This window comes from Typopeltis vanoorti, chromosome 14 (genome assembly GCF_054136105.1).
Source record: "Typopeltis vanoorti isolate ZY-2024b chromosome 14, IOZ_Tvanoo_1.0, whole genome shotgun sequence".
Classification (NCBI taxonomy): domain Eukaryota; kingdom Metazoa; phylum Arthropoda; class Arachnida; order Uropygi; family Thelyphonidae; genus Typopeltis; species Typopeltis vanoorti.
The window spans coordinates 119,598,986-119,620,003 of NC_143562.1; the positions used below are offsets into that span (position 1 = coordinate 119,598,986).

The 21,018-nt window shown below is 36.5% G+C and overlaps 1 protein-coding gene across 1 annotated transcript in view; it reads left to right on the forward strand.

Annotated features, from left to right (window-relative positions):
* The window catches only part of eRF1 (eukaryotic release factor 1), a 254,647-nt gene that overhangs the window by 232,716 nt on the left and 913 nt on the right, over positions 1 to 21,018 (forward strand). The gene's annotated exons all lie outside the window — the stretch shown is intronic.

Sequence of the window (21,018 nt, forward strand, 5' to 3'; positions counted from 1 at the left end):
AAGAAATTAGTCGGAACACTAAATTAGCTGTATACAAGACTGTGTTCAGACCAATTTTAACTTATGGATCTGAGAGCTGGGTCAGAAGTAAAACACTTGACCAAAGACTAGAGACCGCAGATATGAGAGTCCTGAGAAAGATTAGAGGCGTGAACAGATGGCATCAATGGCAATATCATATTAAAAATGAGGATATTAGGAAAGAACTTGACATTGTCAGCATCCAGGAATGCGTTAGCAGAGCTAATCTCAGATGGTATGGTCACTTAAATAGAATGGGAGAGGAAAGATTAGCAAAACAAGTGTTCTCTGCCAGGTTGGCAGGAAAACGACCCAGAGGAAGACCAAGATATAGGTGGATTGATACGGTACAAAGTGCCTTAGACGATAGAAATATAAGATCTGATAATGTTGGAGTCTTGACAAGTAACAGACTGATTTGGAGGAAAATTGTAGATAGGAAGTTAGTAATGATGTAATTTTTTCATGTAGTACTGTCATATCCTGTACACCCCTTGAGGGTACATGGCAGGAATTTGATGATGATGATGATGATGAACAACTTTCCAAAACTTAAGGTGCAAAGTGTATTGTGTATCTCTTCATAGAAGAAAAATAAGGTGTGAGAAGCCTTTTAGCCACATAGAAGTGATGTTTGTGGTTTGCATCCATAGTTCTAGACCACCCAAAGGAAGAATAAGTTTAAATAGAGAAAAGGGAGGCTGCCAACTAGGTTTTCCAAGCCTTTCCTTGACAGATTCCTAAATTAATAGATCTCTGGCACGAGCAAGTAGGATTTTTCCTCCTTGAAACGTGAATTTTTAATCCTGTAACACAAGAAAATATAGAACTTGCACTGTTTTAGACAATAATACATAAGGTTAGGAACTATAAGATGACATCAATTGTCTGCCATATTCTCCTCCTTGGATACTTGTGAAAATCATTGATAGACTTGTGCTGGGTACCAGTAATTGGCTATGGGTGGAGATGGGCTACACACCAGTCCAAATATTTAATTAGGGCTATAAATGGCCTTGTCTACTTCCTTTGGAAAATAAAAGGCATTAGCTGATAGCAAAAATAGTGAATTAAAAAGGCTTAAAAGTGCAGTAAATTTTCTTGCTATAATAAACAGTAAAGTCTCATCAAAGCTCTGTAGTATTCAGTGATATGCAAAAGGAAATTTGCAATGGCAGACCCCTCTTTGGTCCTGTAAGTTTGCCCCTCTCAAATTTGAAACTTCTGCATCACATGAATGTCATAAGTTTCAGTTTATGGGTTCTGGTTCAAGTAAAATATGTCCTTCCCTCTTGTATAGAAATTTTAGAAATTTACTTGAAATAAATTTCTATACGGAAGGGCAAAGGATTTAATTCCAGTTAAATTTCTATTTAAAAGGGATGGATTTTGAGTCTTGCTTTCCATGTAGGCATCATGTGCATATTGAAAAAATAACAGTAAAATTTCAATGATTTAATGAAATATTTTCTGGCATGCACTGTACCCTCAAAGGATGTGAAGAATGATATTGATAGTCCAACATGATTAAGATTCTGTGACTAGTTTCCTTCTTTTTTTTTTTTTTTTAACGCTTTAATTTATCTATCGATTGTGCTTATTATTTTTTATTCAGCTCTTGCATTTCTCCTTTGAAGCACTTTTAATCACACCAGTTTGTTATCCCTGTCCCTATTTGCTTTGAATATCCATTGTGACTAACTTATGCCCCATTCCAGTAGTATCTGTTCTCATAGTTGAGTTCTGCTTATTCTTGAATGCTCCTTTATAATATAAACTCTCATTATATCAAATTCATTGGTATCAAAGCAGTATTTTATTATAGTAGAAGCCTTATTGTGGTTATCTCAGAACAGCATTAATAAATATATTCTGGCATTGGACCAGGAAGTCTTGATAACTTGATGATTCTCTCTCTCACACGCAAATTCACTACAATCCCTTTCTCACATTTGATATATGGTTTCTGCCATATCTCTTTTATAGGTATTTTCATGGATATTGTTTTGCTGAACTAGCCACCATAATTTCTCCACTTTCTTCCAAGAATAAGAACACAAGCAGTTGTTATCGTCTATTGACTGCTCAGCTTCAGACTCACTGAACCAACTTCTCTTCCTCTTTCGTTCCATCTACCTCAATTCTTTAGAACAAACTTACCTTACACTTCCCAAGAGACAACTTTCCACTCTTCAAGAAACATCAAATTCCTTCTTTTCCTTAACCTCTCTCTTCTCGAGCCAGTTTCTGTTCAAGATTTGTGTATCAAGACGTATACACATACACAGCACTGGTGTGCTAGCTTTTGCCTTTCCTGTCTGGATATGTTTTTTAAAAAAAAAAAAAAAAAACTTATTGAAGAATGCAGTTGAGCTCTGCTTAGTTATTTTGTCTTTATATTGCCAGATTCTTTTTCGTATAAAGAAGTGAATTTGTATTAGAACTTGATATCTGACTTAATCACTCCATGTAGTAATCCATACAGATTTATATTATAAATACTTGATTATGAATTTATTGATAGTGATACAAGAGTAAGAGTTCAGGATGAAAGAATGTACAGAGGATGTGAACTTAAAAGTGACCATCATTAGGTAGGATAAAACTGCAAATCACATTGAAAAGAACAGTATGTAAAAAATGTTTAAAAAAAATTAAAGATGAGCAGCTTTTACAGGTCAACAATAGACTCAGCTATACAAACATTATCGAACAATGAAACCGTTTGAAAACAAAAACCAAACATGAGGCTCAGTGGCAAATTCTGAAGAAAACAACTGATTCAGCCAGGGAGGCATCTGGTAAAATTATCTTTAAAGGTTTAAAAAAAAAAAAAAAATACCATGGTGGACAAAAGTTACAGAAGCGGTTCTGGAAAAGAAGACAGCATATCGAAAGTTTTTAGTAAATCACTTGGCAGATCCCTAAAGGAATACAGAGTAAAATGTAAATAGCTAAACAAAATTTCATCTGCATTCTCAATGAAGAGTCTATTAGAACAAGTAAAATATTTCAGCTAATTAAGCACAGATTAAGTAGAGCTGGTATGTAAAAATATCATCATCAAATTCCTGCCATGTATCATCAAGGGATCTACAGGATATAATAGTACTACATGAAAAATTTACATCATTACAACCTTCCTATCTACAATTTTCCTCCAAATCAGTCTGTTACTTGCCAAGACTCCAACATTATCAGATCTTATATTTCTATCCTCTAAGGCACTTTGTTTCGTATCAATCCATCTATATCTTGGTCTTATTCTGGATCGTTTTCCTGCCAGCCTGGCAGAGAACACTTGTTTTCCTAATATTTCCTCGCCCATTCTGTTTAAGTGATCATACCACCTCAGATTAGCTCTGCTAATGCATTCCTGGATACTGACAATGTCAAGTTCTTTCCTAATATCCTCATTTTTAATATGATATTGCCATTGATGCCATCTGTTCATGCCCCTAATCTTTCTCAACACTCTCATATCTGCAGTCTCTAGTCTTTGGTCAAGTGTTTTACTTCTGACCCAGCTCTCAGATCCATAAGTTAAAACTGATTTGAACACTGTCTTATATACAGCTAATTTAGTATTCCGACTAATTTCTCTCTTATTCCATATGAATTTATTCAATTGACTTCGTACCATACCAGCTTTGTTGATTCTGTTGTCTATTTCCATATTTAATTTACATCTTCACTAAAAATCGTGCCTAAGCAGCTGAAATGTTTTACTTGTTCCACAGGTACTCTGTTCGCAACGTAGTTTACATTTTCAACGATTCTGCCTATTTTTATTGTCTTTGTCTTTTTATTGCTGACCTTCATACCCATATCTATTACAACAGTTATTCAATTTAGTCAGGGAATCTTGTAGCGTATTTATTTAGAAGTATAACATCGTCTGCATAAATCAAAGAGCTGACATTAACATCTCCAATTTTGATATCATGTTTAATACCACTTTCCTTCATAATGTAATCCATTTAGATAATGTACATCCTTGTTTCACACCAGATTTAACATTAAACCATCTTCCTGTACTTCAGTTCTAACTGCTGACTTGCAACTCAAATAAAGACTTCTTATGTTGATAGTACTGATCTTTAACTCTGGTGATGTTGAGTTGGGATGTGTTTTCAGATTTGTTCCAGTAGCTGACATTGCTGTTCACCCTAGTTCCCTGGCGAATCATTATATCAAGTATTGCTTGATATAATGTCCCATTGACACCATATAACTGTAGTGTATTAAATAGCTTCTCTATTGGAATCTTGTCATATGCCTTTTCCAGATCGACAAAACTTAAATACAGATCTTTGTTATATTCCCATGCTTTCTCAACTAATTGTCGTAAAGTGAAGATCTGATCCTGACAGTCTCTATTTGGCGTAAATCCAGCTTGTTCTTCATCAAGCTTTTCTTCCACAATTCTTCTCAACTGTTTCTCAAGTATACTAGCATAAATCTTACCAGGAACACTCAGTTGGGAAACACCGCTGTAATTCTCACATTCAGTTTTAGTTCCCTTTTTATATATGGGTACTGTGAGGGTTCTACTCCAATCATTGGGAATTCGTCCCTCTGTCCAGGCCTTCTGAATTATGAAGTGCAGCCAATGTAAGACTTTTATACCACCATACTTCAGCATTTCTGGTCGAATATCATCTACTCCTGCTGCTTTTCCACGTTTCAAGCCTTTGATGGCTTTTTCTACTTCAAGTATGGATATGCATTTGTGACTGTATGCCTGTTGAGTGTTTTTTACTACTGTGTTATCACTGCTTGTTTCATTTAGCAGTTTTTCAAAGTAATTACTCCATACTTCAAGGATATTTTTTTCTGCCATTTTCATGTTGCCTTTATCATCTCTAGCTCCTTTTACAGCACTCTTTTCTCCATTCCTAAGCTTCTTCAACAACCTCCAGAATATTTTGCCACCTTCTTGATATTTATTTTCTATGTTCTTGCCAAGGTCCTCCCTTGACTTGTTTAGCCAGTTTTACACAGTGTTTAGCTTTCTTACATTTGTCTTTGTATTCTCTAAGAACACAAGCTGAATTATTTGCCAGGAATTTTTGATATGCTTTCTTATTTTTATTCATTTCCCCTTTAACTTCCTTATACACCATGAAGTTCTGATTTTTCTAACCTTGTATATAACCTCATCACATGCCTCTCTGGCTGAATCAATCAGGGTTTTGTTCAAGGCTTGTCACTGAATCTCCAAGGTTTGGTTCCTGCTCTCAAACTCTTTCATTTTTTCTGCAATAATCTTTGTCTATTTTAGTCTGCAGTTCACATCTGAGAGCTGCTAAATTTTTATTCCCTTTAAAACTTTCTCACGTCATTCTTTTCAGTATGAAATTCAATTTTATCCTGCTCAAGACTAAATAGTGATCACTTCCAATTTCAAATCCTCTGTAAACTCTGGTGTCCTGCATCAGGAGAAAACATCACTATCAACAATAACATAGTCAATGAGACTTTTCTTATTCCTTGCCTCTTCTTTCCATGTGAATTTGTGCATATTTTTATGTTGAAACATGGTGTTAGTAATAGCCACTCCATGTCTTGAGCAGAAATCCAACAGGTGTTTGCCATTATTATTAGCTTTGCTCTTTTCTCTAAATTTTCTCCAAATATTTTTGTATGTCTGACAATCATTTCCTACTCTGCTGTTTAGATCCCCAACAAGAACCAACTTTTTGTTTTTCATTGTGTCAGTTGCTTTCTCTAAAGCCTCAGAAAATTCCTCCAAGGTAGAAACCTTAGTGGAACCTTCTGTGGGACCATAGGCACAAATAAGTCTTGTTGTTCTGTTCCCCACTCTCATATTTGCCCAGATCATTCTACTTGAAACTGCCTGCCATTCAAGAAGATTAGCCTCGTATTTATTGTAGAATACTATCACTACTCCTTCTGTTCCTTGATTGTCTTTACCTGAATATAACATTTTGTATTTATTGCTCAGAAAAATCTCACCATAAGGGTCAAAGCTGCATAACTGAGAGGAGACCTCCACATAGCCTTTAAAGGAATGCAGAGAACAGACCAGGGCTTCTGACCTAATGTCCAGTCCTCACCTTCTCATGGTGCACCCTGTTGGGTATCTACCTGGATACTGAACGAACAAGGATGGGCTGGCAATTTTGGATTTAGCCGACCAAATTGTATTCTTATTGGCTTAAACCAAGATACAAAATGATGATACAACATGACAAAATTTTATGCCGGCTGGGGCATCGCCTGGTTAAACAAGGCTCATGTTGTTTTTGCCAGCGAACTAGGGTGAACAGCAATGTCAGCTACTGGAACAAATCCGAAAACACATCCCAACTCAACATCACCAGAGTTAAAGATCAGTACTATCAACATAAGAAGCCTGAATGGCAAAGAAATGGAGCTAACTGAGGAATTCGATAAGTACCAGATCAACATAATAGAGGTGACTGAAACAAAAAAAGACAAAAACTGGTGAGAATGTAAAAATATAAAAGGTAAATATCATGAAGGGGCAAAATGTTCTGGAGGCTATTGATGAAAGAACTTAGAAATGGAGGAAAAAGTACTGTAAAAGGAATCAGCGATAAAGGTGGCATGAAAACTGAAGATAAGTATATCCTAGTTGTCTGGAGTAATTACTTTGATAGTCTGTTCAAAGAAATAAGCAGTGACAAAATATTGGATTTTGTATCACAAAACCCATAGAAACCAGTGGAATGTTTTCAAGAAGAATACAAACTGGAGTACATATTAATACTTAAGGTAAAAAAACTGGAAATGTGAAAAGACAGCTAGGGTAGATGATATTTGACCAGAAATGCTCAAATATGGAGGTATAAAAAAAAAATGCAGTGTAAATCAAAAGCCTGGTGAGAATGATTGGAGTAGAGTTCCCATCTGTAAAAATGGGAATAAAGCTGAAAGTGAGAATTAGAGGAATTTTTCTACTAATTATCGTAGATAAGATTTATGCAAGCATTTTTAAAGAGAGGTTGAGAAAAATTGTGGAAGAGAGAGATTGGGAGAAGAGCAAGGAAGATGTCAATCAGATTTTCAGGTTGCAACATAGTTTAGAAATCATGGCACTATGACGAGGATCTGTACTTAAGTTTTGTATATCTGGAAAAGGCATATGACAAAGTGCCCAGAGAAAAGCTATTCAAAACACTATAGTTGTAAGGGTTAAGGGAACATTACACAGGATAATACAGAGTCTATATTTAAGTTGTAAGTCATCAGTTAGAATTGAAGGAAATACAGGAAGATGGTTTGATGTAAAATCAGGGGCAACACAAGGATGCACATTATCTCCACTCATATTCATATGTGGAATAGAGGAGAAATAAGCCAACACACTAAACTAACAGTATATACAAGTGTTCAAACCAGTTTTAAGTTAGAAATAAAGCACTTGATCAAAGATTAGAGACAACAGATATGAAAGCTCTTAGAAAAATTTAGGAGGTTGAAGAGATGGTATGAATGACAGAATCTTAAAATGAAGACATTATGAATGAACTTGATATTGTTTACATTCTTGAATCTGTGAGCAGGGCTAATCGAATGTGGTTTGGTCGCGAATAGAATGGTAAAGGAGAGATTAGCAAAACAGATGGTTGTGATACCAAGATAGTAACCTAGAGGAAAACAAAGGTCTAGGTAGATTCAGTTAGAAATGCCTTAGAAGAATGATAGATAAATGATACAATATTGTAGTCCTGACAAGTAATAGATTAATTTGGAGGAAAATTGTTGATAGGAAATTAGTAATAATATAAACCTAATATAGTACTGTCATGGTAGCCTGAACATCCCTCAAGGGTAAATTTCAGGAAATTGATGATTATGAATCTGTTGGATACAGTTTGTGAAGAGCAACAGATGTCAATCCATCAGATGGTAAACCAGTTTTGCTGTAAGAAGTAATGTAACAAAAACAGTTACAACAATTTCATATACTTTTGAAACCTTTGATTTATTAGTCACATTTCCCCCTGATATATTTGAACTTTCAAATTTACAGTGCATGCAAGTTATTTTACACGGAAAAGGAAGATATACAAATAACTAAATAGGAAAGCAGTGGGCTCTCCCCTTTTTCCTCCCTTTAACCAGTTTCTACATAGAACACTTGGAAAAACTAGCTATGAATACAGCCACTCAAACCAGTGGTTTGGTTACACTATGTTGATGTGTCTGCTATTTGGGCACACGGTCCAGACACATTGGATACATTTTTAATGTATTTAAATAGCCAACACCCCTAAAATCCACTTTGCAATGGAATAGGAAGCTAATGACTGTCTGCCCATCCTGGGTACACAAATCGCACAGCCTCCAGATGGTTCCTCATCTTTTTCTGTTGATAGAAAACACACACATACAGGAGAAATTTGCACTCACACCGTCATCCAGCTTAACGGTGTGGTATCCTAAAAACACTAACTCACAGAGCTAGAGCTATTTGTTCCAGTGACAATGCTCTTACTACTGAACTCGCTCACTTATGTCACATCTTCTTAGCCAATGGCTATAATCTCCGTAGGATAGAAAAAAATACTAAATACTCCTCAGATATCCCTTTCATTGCCTATCACAATCTTAATAAATATCAGCTGCACACTGTATTTAAACTTTGTCAAATTGGCAACTCTCATCCATTCACCTAAGGACAAACTCTCTTTATCACATCCAAGAGTTTATGAAGTGCCCTGTTCTTGTGACTGGGCTTACTATGGACAGACAGGAAGAAATTTTGACACCTGCCTTGGTAAACATAAAAAATACATCGGCACTATCGTTATGGCAAGTCGGGTCTAGCAGACAATGCCTTGAACATGACCTTACTCCATCTTACAGGTCCTATTCATGGACCTGTAAGATGAAGTAAGGTCATGAAAATAGTTACTGAGGCCAATCAAGTAGGCCAGAATTACGTATTTACCAATAAACGGATGTTGGTGGTACCTGCCAGCCGGCACATTGGGAGTGAGATTGCAACACGTGCTTGGTGCTTATTTACTGATACTTACAAGTATTCGATCCCAGTCTCATTTTTGTGCATCAACATACAAGTGAGCATTAATGTTCTAAAATTCATCAACATACATATTATAATTCAATCGTTATTCATTCACGAACTAAACTTCTCTATGTGGAAGAGTTGAGTAGTAATACCAGTAGTTTATTAATATCACTAGTAATAGTAATATAATAATATATACTATATTATACATATAATAAACACTAACTATAAAATAAACAATATAAAAACTCACTAAGCGTCTTTGTTTGCTTGTCCTATTATAATTACGTAATAGTAAAATATAGGGGGTTGATAAAAAGTCAAGAAACGCTTGAAGGGGTCGACGGGCAAATGACTTTGGCGACCCCTGATCTAATTAATATTTGTTTCTCTTTTTTCCAGCATAGATGGTGCCTAATTAGGATTTCAGTTCCTTGTGTTGTCCATTACAATTTTTTTAAAACTAGGCCTACTGTAATACCAAATTGTTGTTTGCCATACTGTGACAAACTGTTTTTGTGCTCTGAAGATGCTGGATATAATACCAGCGAAATATTAGCAAATAAGTTAATAAACATTATTTTCTTATCTTTCTGTGTTGTCATTTATACCGTTAAAAATAACATGTCCTGTGAACACATAAGCCTTTCCGAAAATTTCGTATACTTTTGAGACTTCCAACCCACAAAAGGTTGTGAACATATAGTGTTACCATGGACTTCAGATTTTTTTTTCCACTTTTATAAATTTTATATCTTTTTTGTTTTTTTTCTTCATAATCCAGAAACCTTCCTTTAGAGACCAACATAGAATTCTTCCAAGCCATTTCACTAGTAGGCTGGATGGTGGTCTTATAATCAGGCAATGAAATTCATCCTCAACACCTAAACGCAGTTGCAAACACCCCTGCCTGCGATATGGAATTTGAAACTACACCTTGTTGGAGAGCAGATATGCTAACCCACTCAGCCAACCATGCCAGCTGTAATGAAATATGACATGTTGATTGCCATAATGTTAATTTATTTGCAGAATGTACCTTTTGAAAACATCTTCATATTGAAAGACAATAGTATATCATATCTATCTCTGTCATATAGTAAGTTCTGGATTATTCTTAATATAGGCACTCATCTAGTCTTGATGGCATAATCAGCATGTTAACTTTTTTTTCCCCCATCAAATTCCTGATATGTATTCTCAGGAAGTGTACAGGATATTATGATAGTACTACATAAAATAGTCACACCATTACTTAACATATGATCAACAATTTTCCTCCAAATTAATCTTATCTGTCAAGCCTACAACATTATCAGATTTTATATTTCTGTCTTCTAAATCACTTTTTACTCTATCGATCCACATACATCTTTGTCTTTTCTTTCTGTGGGTCTTTTTTCTGTCAACCTGTCAAAGAACATTTTTTACGAATCTTTCCTCTCCCATTCCGTTTTAGTGAACATACCATCTGAGATTAACTGTGATACACATTCCTGAATGCTAACAAGAGCTGGTTCTTTCCTAATATCCTCAATTTTAATATGATACTGCCGTTGATGCCATCTGTTCATTCTCCTAATCTTTATCAGAATTCATAGTCCTATTCTCTGATCAAGTGTTTTATTTCTAACACAGCTCTCAGCTTCATAAGTTAAAACTGGTTTGAACACTGTCATGTGTATAGCTAGTTTAGTGTTTGACTAATTTCTCTCTTATTCTATATAAACTTATTCATTTGACTTTCTACCATAGTAGCTTTGCTAATTCTGCTGCCTATTTCCATATTTAATTTGCCATCTTCACTAAAAATTGTGCCTAAATAGCTGAAGTATTTTACTTGTTCTATAGCTTCTCCATTCAGAATACAGTTTGTTTTCTTCTGCCTATATTCACAGTCTTTTTATTGCTGATTTACATATCCAATTTTATTCAATTTAGTCAGGGAATCTTGCAGATTTGTACTAAATTTATTGATAAGTATAACATCTGCATAAAATTAACAGTTAAAGCTTAACATTGCCAATTTTGATATCAGATTTAATATCACTTTCCTTCATGTGATACATATAGATTAAGCCAACCTTGTTTGGCCACCTGCTCTTCAACCAACAGGTTGTGGGTATGGTTGTTTGTGAATGTCTTCAGGTTGGAGTTGAATTTCATTGCCTGGTGTGAGACCACCACACTGCTTATTGGAGGTGCAAAATGCTTGAAAATGTTCCATGTTTGGTCTCTAGAGCATTGTTTCTGGACTATGTAAATAAATTAGAAAATATATATATAATTGATTTTAAAAAAAAATTGGGAAAAAACATCCTTACCCACCCACAGTACATATGCATTATAGGTTTACTAATAACATTTTGTGGGTGGGAACCTCTTAAAAAAACAAACAGTTACACCATATAGTCATAGAGTTTTGAATAGCTTTTCTTTTGGCACCTTGTCATGTCAGATCTATGGAACTTATACACAAATTTTTGTATTATTCCCAAGATTTCTCAGCTATTTGTCTTAAAGTGAAAATCTGATCTTGACATCTATTTGGCCTGAATTCAGCTTGTTCTTCACCAAGTTTCCATTTCACAATTTTTTCTTAGCTGTTTCTCAAGTATACTTGCATAAATCTTATCAGCAACACTCAGTAGGGAAATGCTTCTGTAATTCTCACACTTTTATTTCCCTTTTTATAGATGGATACTATGAGAGCCCTACTCTAACCTGGAATTTCACCCTCTTACCAGGCCATCTGAATTATGCAGTGTGACTACTGTAAAAAAAAAAAAAAAAAACTTTTATGCCTGTATATTTGAGCATTTCTGGTCGAATTTCATCTACTCCAATTGCCTGTTCACATTTCAGGTTTTGTATGGCTTTTTCTATTTCAAGTATGGATGTGTATTCCCAATTGCATTGTTGTTTGTTTTCTACCACTGTGCTGACACTGCTTGTTTCAGTTAGCAATCTTTCAAACTAATTACTCTAGACCTCTAGAATATCTTTACCTTCAGTTTTCATGTCACCTTTATGATCTCTGATTCCTTTTACAGTAATTTTTCCTCCATTTCTGAGATTTTTCAATATTTTCCAGAATATTTTGCCACCTTCCTGATATTTAATTTCTATGTTCTTACCAAAGTCTTCCCATGACTTTTGTTTTGCTACTTTTACACAGTGCATAGCTTTCTTAGAATTTTCTGTTCATTCTCTAAGAGCACAAGCAGACATTTGCGAGGAACTTTTGATATTTTTCTTTTCTTCGCTGCCTCGGTGAATTCACCATGGAGTTCTGATTTTTCTGTCCTTATAGACAACCTCACCAAATGCTTCTCTAGGTGAATCAATCAGTATTTTATTCCAGCTGTGCAAAAATAAAGGTTTGGTTCTTGTTTTCAATCTTTCATTTTTTCTTGAATGCTTGTCAATCGTTCACCTTTGAAAGCTCAACTTTGTCAGTGTGTTTGATCCTTGTGGAGACATCAGGAGAAGGTGGAATGTGGAGGGTATGGCACAGGAGGGACTGATTGTGAGTGATCAGGAAATACAGTACTTGGGGGAATTAAATAAACGATGTTAATAGAGCAAATGTGATTTGACTGTGTATCACCGTGTGCCGAGTGAATGCCCTGTGTAATTAATGGCACCTTTGGTACACCTATTATGTCTTGTGGCAGGGTGAGTCCTGAAGTAATAGAGGATGGGTGAGGTTGTTCCACTTGGGGAGGGGGGTACAATCTGTGTATCTGGGGATTGTTAGGGTATTAGAGGGGTTGATAATAGCAATGTTCAGCAGTCTGCTTGTATGTTGCAGTGGGGTGATGAGCTCACTCAGTGTGCATGGATTTTTTCAGGGTCCTTTGACTGCTGCATGATGGGCTGGTAGCCAAACATGGCTGATTGGCTTTCAGAGTAGAGGAGTGATGTCTCAGGGGAGGAAGATTACTGGTAGAATGCCACAGGAATCTGTTTTGATACCACTGTTGTTTGTCTTCTGCATTCATGACATTGGGACCAGCTTAACCGGAGGTGCAGCTGTTAGCTGATGATGTGGGGTTGGAAATGGCTAGGAGAGGTGGAGTAGATGTTGTGCCCTTCCAGGAGGATCTGAATAGACTATGTTAATGGGCAGGATTTGGGGCAGGGAGGAGATGGGAGATCAGGAGTATTATGGTTGGACGGATTTGGGGATCACATTGCTGAAATTTTGTGAGGACATCCTGGCAGATTATGGCAATGGTGAGAAGGAGGACGTCAGGCTGCATGTGGACTGCTCTGCACAGATTTGGTTGTCTGGTTTTCATGGGAATGAGGATGTGTTGGAGAGATCCAGAGGGGGTTTACTGGGTTGGTGTTGGGTCTTTGAGGGCATCAGTCTATTGTAACATGCTTTGGACTCAACCCAAACCGTGTTACAATACCCGTCAGTTGAAAACAATCTTGCTGAACCCAAAGCCATTGCAGACACTTTGGAAGAAAATTTTTCTAGAATCTCAGCAACAGCTTCTTATCCTCCTGAATTTTTAATATTGAAAGAACTAGAGAAACAGTGACTAAGCTTTTCTACACATGGGCTAGAACTGTACAATTAGCCATTCATTAAAAAAGAACCGGATAAAGCTCTTTTACTGTCTCATGCCAGTATAGTAGGACCTGATTACATTCATTAAGATGATAAAACATCTTCTAGGATCTCCTTCTCTTATTGAAACAAAGGAAAAGTTTCTAACAAGGGTTTGGCATAAGGTGATTGTCATTGCCTTCCCAAAATCAGGAAAGAATCCAACACACACAAACAAACAGTTGTCAACCTATTGCACTGACCAGCTGTATTTGTAAGTTATTGGAGAAAATGATAAATGCAAGACTTATCTGGTATTTAGAAAACTTCTCTCCAACACACGACTTTCACTGTTGGACCATTTGGTCAGTTAGAAACGCGACACTTTTTTGAGAGGAAGCAATCTGGTTTCAGTCGAAAGTTTATTTTTCACTTGGTTAAAGTATAATAAAATTAGTTTAATCCTTTATCCAAGTGTGAGCAAACAAAGTTTGCGCCTGAAAGTATCTTCAGAACTGGGGTAAAGTGGTACAACACCAGGGCAACTCGTTGCAAAGGTGGAGCAAGCTACCAACCCTCCTATCTCAGTATCTCCTATAATGCAAAACACATCTCCTTGCAGATATGTCTAATGTTATGCATTAAGGGAAGGGCCACTACCCAGACTAGTTTCGACCTTTATTGAGGTCTTTTCAGTGGGAGCCAGGCCCAAGCGGAGCTACCAGGCAGAAGCATTAGCAGGTCATCTCTACCTATAGGAGTTGCCAAATGGTGTGCCACCCTTTTTTAATAAATTACTCTGGATTTAGAGAAAAATGTCGAAAGTTTATTTTTCACTTGGTTAGAGTATAATAAATTTTATTATACTTTTATTTTTATTTTATTTAATTAATTTAATTTATTTAATATAATTAATTTTATTTAGTCTGGGTAGTGGCCCTTCCCTTAATGCATAACATTAGACATATCCGCAAGGAGATGTGTTTTGCATTATAGGAGATACTGAGATAGGAGGGTTGGTAGCTTGCTCCACCTTTGCAACGAGTTGCCCTGGTGTTGTACCACTTTACTCCAGTCCTGAAGATACTTTCAGGCGCAAACTTTGTTTGCTCACACTTGGATAAAGGATTAAACTAATTTTATTATAATCTGGTTTCAGTGTTCTTTGACTTGGGAAAAACCTTGTGCCACAGCCTGAAAATATGGCATGTTAAAAGCTTCTCATGAGACTGTTTAAAAAAAAAAAAAAAAAAAAAAACTCTCTCTAGCCAAATCTTGCAAATCCGAGCAGGAAACATCTTCTATGGATCTCCTTTATATACTATCCAAAAGAATATTTACAGAGGAAGAGTTTCCAGACTCTTGGCATTAGTCTACTATCATTCCCATTCCAAAGCCAGGCAAGGATCCGGACCAACAGTTATTGTTCTGATTAGCTATCTTTGTAAGGTTTTTTTGGGGGAAAAGGGTAAACGCAAGGCTTCTCTGGTACTCAGAAAGCAACAAATTTCTTTTCAACACACAATGTAACTTTCAAAGACCCCGATCAACCTTGGACCCTTTGATCTGTTTAGAAACATATGACACTCTCCTGAAACGAGAACGTGTAGTTTCAGTGTTCTTCAACATGGAAAAAGCATGTGACGCAGTCTGGAGATATGGCATATTAAAAGCCCTGTTTAATCTTGGTCTTAGGGGATATGTTCCTGTTTTTGTTAAGAACTTTCTATTCAACCACATCTTCCAAGTCCAAGTGGAAAGCACATTATCTCAGCCACGTCATCAAGAAGGTGGGGGGGGGGGGTTCATCAAGGTTTTGTCTTAAGTGTTGACCCTCTTCGCTATTAAAGCAAACTCTGTTACTGAACAGCTTTCTATCACAGTAGGCTGATGCCTTTATGTCAATGACTTCATAATTTACTGTCACTTCTGTAACATGATGACCATTGAAAGACAACTTAAACAAGCTATTGATCGTGTCTCTTCATGGATTCAGATTATCTGCAGAAAAAACTGTATACACTTCTGCTGGAAACACACTCCACACCAGTCTGATTTAAAAATGGGACAGACTGTCTCCTTAGTTCCAGAGGCCAAGTTTTTGGGACTCATCTTTGGGATAAGTGCAATAAAGCATTGAATATCCTCTACAACAGCGTTTCCCAGACTTTTCCTATGACGGAACACTTCACAAATTCTGAAATATTCACGGAACACCTTGGTTATTTTGTAATGTATTAATTAATTGTTAATTTAGCTGATTTTTTATTAATTAATAATTAATTAAACATAAACATCATTAAATTAATTTGTGCCAATTTTCATTGACATATCCCATTCTGATCATCAAAAATGTATAATATAAGTACTTAAAAGTGAATGCAGACTTTTTCTCTTGTGTGCTGGTAGTTTCCCCCTCCTTTTGTACATCCTGGAGATCGTTTTGTAGGCTGGTGGTGGATGACTCACTATCTATTGCGTCAAACACCTTCAATAAGAGATTTCTTAATATCAAGATTAAACAAAGTCCCTTCTCTCTTATTCATATTAAAATTTAAATCTGCAGGCCTAGTACTTTTAAAAAATTATGGCACTACAGTTTCGAAACTTTCACCCTACAATATGAACTTGCGAAGAAAGTATTCAGTATTACCAGATTTGAGAACTGGATACAGACTACCTTGATCTTCAATTTTAGTGGAAAATTTTTCTTTATACTTCCTTGCTGATTCTTGCTGGTCACTAACATTTGCAAACAGATATTATTTCTTTCAGTTTTGAGAACAGAGGATATGCCGCCCATTGTTGTAATCAGCTTGCAGGCAATTTTTATGATGTCATAAACAGCGGTATTCTTTTCCCAAATGTTGAAAGGTTTCGATGTGTGAAAATTAACGATAATTCATGAAGACTTCCACGTTTTAAAATACACTGCTTGGCACTAACATTTGCTACACAGATGTTATTAGGTGTTCTGGGTCTGAGCTTTTCGACATATTCACGAATATTATTCTCCTCAGAATATTTCCACTATAAAATATTTATTCATGAAAAATGCTTAGAAGACAAAATGACAAATTCCAGGAGAACTTCTCATGGAACGCTTATTCACCTTCCGCGGAACACAGTTTGGGAAACCCTGTACAGAATGGGGATGCTGATTGATGTTCCTTGCTCTTCATTTTTCATGTACTTGTACTTTCAAAGCTTGATTATGAAACCTAGGTTTACAGTTCTGCAAGAGAGAGAGAGAGAGAGAGAGCATGCTTCAGTGGTTGGACCTGATCCATTATCAAGGTATCCAATTAGCTACCAGTGCTTTTCACACATCATATAATCAAAAACATCATCATCATCAAATTCCTGCCATGTACCCTCAAGGGGTGTACAGGATATGACAGTATTACATGAAAAAATTACATCATTACTAACTTCCTATCTACAATTTTCCTCCAAATCAGTCTGTTACTTGTCAAGACTCCAACATTATCAGATCTTATATTTCTATCGTCTAAGGCACTTTGTACCGTTTCAATCCACCTATATCTTGGTCTTCCTCTGGGTCGTTTTCCTGCCAACCTGGCAGAGAACACTTGTTTTGCTAATCTTTCCTCTCCCATTCTATTTAAGTGACCATACCATCTGAGATTAGCTCTGCTAACGCATTCCTGGATGCTGACAATGTCAAGTTCTTTCCTAATATCCTCATTTTTAATATGATATTGCCATTGATGCCATCTGTTCACGCCTCTAATCTTTCTCAGGACTCTCATATCTGCGGTCTCTAGTCTTTGGTCAAGTGTTTTACTTCTGACCCAGCTCTCAGATCCATAAGTTAAAATTGGTTTGAACACAGTCTTGTATACAGCTAATTTAGTGTTCCGACTAATTTCTTTCTTATTCCATATGAATTTATTCAATTGACTTCCCACGATACCAGCTTTGCTGATTCTGTTGTCTATTTCTATATTTAGTTTACCATCTTCAGTAAAAATTGTGCCTAAGTAGCTGAAATGTTTTACTTGTTCCACAGGTTCTCCATTCACAACACAGTTGACATTTTCAATGATTCTGCCTATTTTCATTGTCTTTGTCTTTTTATTGCTGACCTTCATACCATATCTATTACAACAGCTATTCAATTTAGTCAGAGAATCTTGCAGACTTGTAGCAGATTTATTTAGAAGTATAACATCATCTGCATAAAGTAAAGAGCTGACATTAACGTCTCCAATTTTGATATCATGTTTAATACCACTTTCCTTCATAATGTGATCTATATAGATAATGAATAACAGAGGGGATAATGTACATCCTTGTCTCACACCAGATTTAACATTAAACCATCTTCCTGTACTTCCTTCAATTCTAACTGCTGACTCACAACTCAAATAAAGACTAAGTATTGCTTGATATAATGCCCCATTGACACCATATAACTGCAGCGTATTGAATAGCTTCTCTCTTGGCACCTTGTCATATGCCTTTTCCAAATCGACAAAACTTAAATACAGATCTTTGTTATATTCCCATGCTTTCTCGACTATTTGTCGTAAAGTGAAGATCTGATCCTGACAGCCTCTATTTGGCCTGAATCCAGCTTGTTCTTCACCAAGCTTTTCTTCAACAATTCTTCTCAACCGTTTCTCAAGTATACTTGCATAGATCTTGCCAGGAACACTCAGTAGGGAAATACCTCTGTAATTCTCACATTCAGTTTTATTTCCCTTTTTATATATGGGTACTATGAGAGCCCTACTCCAATCATCGGGAATTCGTCCCTCTGTCCAGGCTTTCTGAACTATGCAGTGCAGCCACTGTAAGACTCTTATACCACCATACTTCAGCATTTCTGGTCGAATATCATCTACTCCTGCTGCCTTTCCACATTTCAAGCCGTTGATGGCTTTTTCTACTTCAAGTATGGATATTTATTCCTGACTGCATGCCTGGTCAGTGTTTTTTATCACTGTGCTGTCATCACTGCTTGTTTCATTTAGCAGTTTTTCAAAGTAATTACTCCATACTTCAAGGATATCTTTTTCTCCTGTTTTCATTTCACCTTTATCATCTCTAATTCCTTTTACAGCACTCTTTCCTCCATTCCTAAGCTTCTTCAACAACCTTCAGAATATTTTGCCACCTTCTTGATATTTATTTTCAATATTCTTCCTAAAGTCCTCCCATGACTTTTGTTTAGCTAGTTTTACACAGTGTTTAGCTTTCTTACATTTGTCTCTGTATTCTGTAAGAGTAAAAGCTGACTTCTTTGCCAGGACCAACTTTTCCTTTTTCATTGTGTCAGTTGCTTTTTCTAAAGCCTCAAAAAATTCCTCCACTTCTACCTTAGTAGAACCTTCTGTGGGACCATAGGCACAAATAAGTCTCATTGTCCAGTTCCCCATTCTCATATTTGCCCACATTACTCTACTTGAGACTGACTGCCATTCAAGAAGATTAGCCTCGTATTTTGTATTGAATACTATGGCTACTCCTTCTTTTCCTTGATTGTTATTGCCTGAATATAACATTTTGTATTTATTGCTCAGAAAGATCTCACCAGTTTTGGTCTTTTTTGTTTCAGTCACCCCTATTATGTCGATCTGGTACTTATCTAATTCCTCAGCTAGCTCCATTTCTTTGCCATTCAGGCTTCTTACGTTGATAGTACCGATCTTTAACTCTGGTGATGTTGAGTTGGGGTTTGTTTTCAGATTTGTTCCAGTAGCTGACTTTTCGCTGTTCGTCCTGGTTCCCTGGCGAAAACAACGGGGGCCTTGTTTAACCGGGCGACGCCCCAGCCGGCATGAAATTTTGTCATGTTGTACCATCATTTTTTATTTTGGTTTAACCAATAAGAATACAATTTGGTCGGCTAAATCCCAAATTGCCAGCCCATCCTCGTTCGTTCAGTATCAAAGTAGATACCCAACAGGGTGCACCACGAGAAGGTGAGGATTGGACATTAGGTCAGAAGCCCTGGTCGGTTCTCCGCATTCCTTTAAAGGCTATGTGGAGGTCTCCTCTCAGTTATACAGCTTTGACCCTTATGCACCCTTCAAAAACATGTCTCTTAATTCATGCCCTTTAAAAACAAAGTACCTTCAAGATCATCTTGCATGAACTAGTCTTTTCCTCTCTTCAATGGGAGGTCTTGTATCTCACATCAGACTGTCCTGTGTCCTTTTTGTATGCACATTAAAGAGGCCATGGAAGCTATTGGCATGAGTGTTGACAACATTACCTGCACCAAACAAAATAGCATTCCTCCATGACAGGCTTGCACCCCACCCTGCAACCTCTCACTTTGTCTACCTGCAATTGTTCAATGTACACAGAGCAGCCCACTGTTTTGTATACTGATGGTTCAAGATCAGAGATCTGTGCTGGTGTGTTTCCTAACATCACAATCTCCACCCTCTTGACTGCACTAACTACACAGAGTTGCATGTCATTCAGCTTGCACTTGTACATATCAACTCCTACCAAAGGTGTATGATTTATACAGACTGAGTTCTTTATAGGCTATCTCTTCTTCCGTGTATAATCCACATCCATTGCTTGGTGAGGTGCTTCAACTTTTGTACAAAATAAAGACCCTTAATTTTGATATTCAGTTTTGTCAGCTTCCCAGCCACATCGGAATTAAGAGAAATAACATCACAGACGCAGCTGCTAAATCAGCTCATTTTTTCAACATACTGTTTAACAACCCTTTATACCGACTACACACAGGTTATAAAATTGAAGTTAATTGCCCAGTGGTAATACTCCTATCAGGAAAAACTAATGAACAAATTGCATGAGGTTAAGCCTAAAATTAAGTATTGATAGTCTAATCAATGTAGGAACTAAAGAGAGGAAGTTGTTCTTGCTGGGCTCCACATAGGTCAGTCATTTCACACATTTTCTTATTTACTGAGGGTGCAAGGAAAAGTTATTTTCACTGCTACTGAAATGCATTTCTGCCTTCTCTCATGTAAAAAGATCTCTTCATCTTCTGTCACTTTTCAGTAATACACAAATCATCAGGCAGGATCATATATCACTTCTTGGTCTGACATTGACTTCTAGTCTTTCCTGGCATAATACATATCAGTATGTATAACCTATTTGAAAAATTCATTGTATTCAGTTATTTGTCTTGCTGTTAGTAGTCACCAACCTGTTGATTGAATTGTGACAAGATTTCAGAACTTTCAGTGATGTGATTGGCATAAATTGAATATGTTGCTGAATATACCAGGTCAACAAAATTCTCATGCTTTTGATTGTTGAGTAGGAAATTGAAAATACATATTAAGTCATTTCTTTAGTAAAGTTGCTGATATTGTACAAGTTCTTGTGTTAATTATGTGGTAAACTTAAGTGCTGGGAGAACATTGTGTGTGTGTGTGGGGGGGGTTTAATG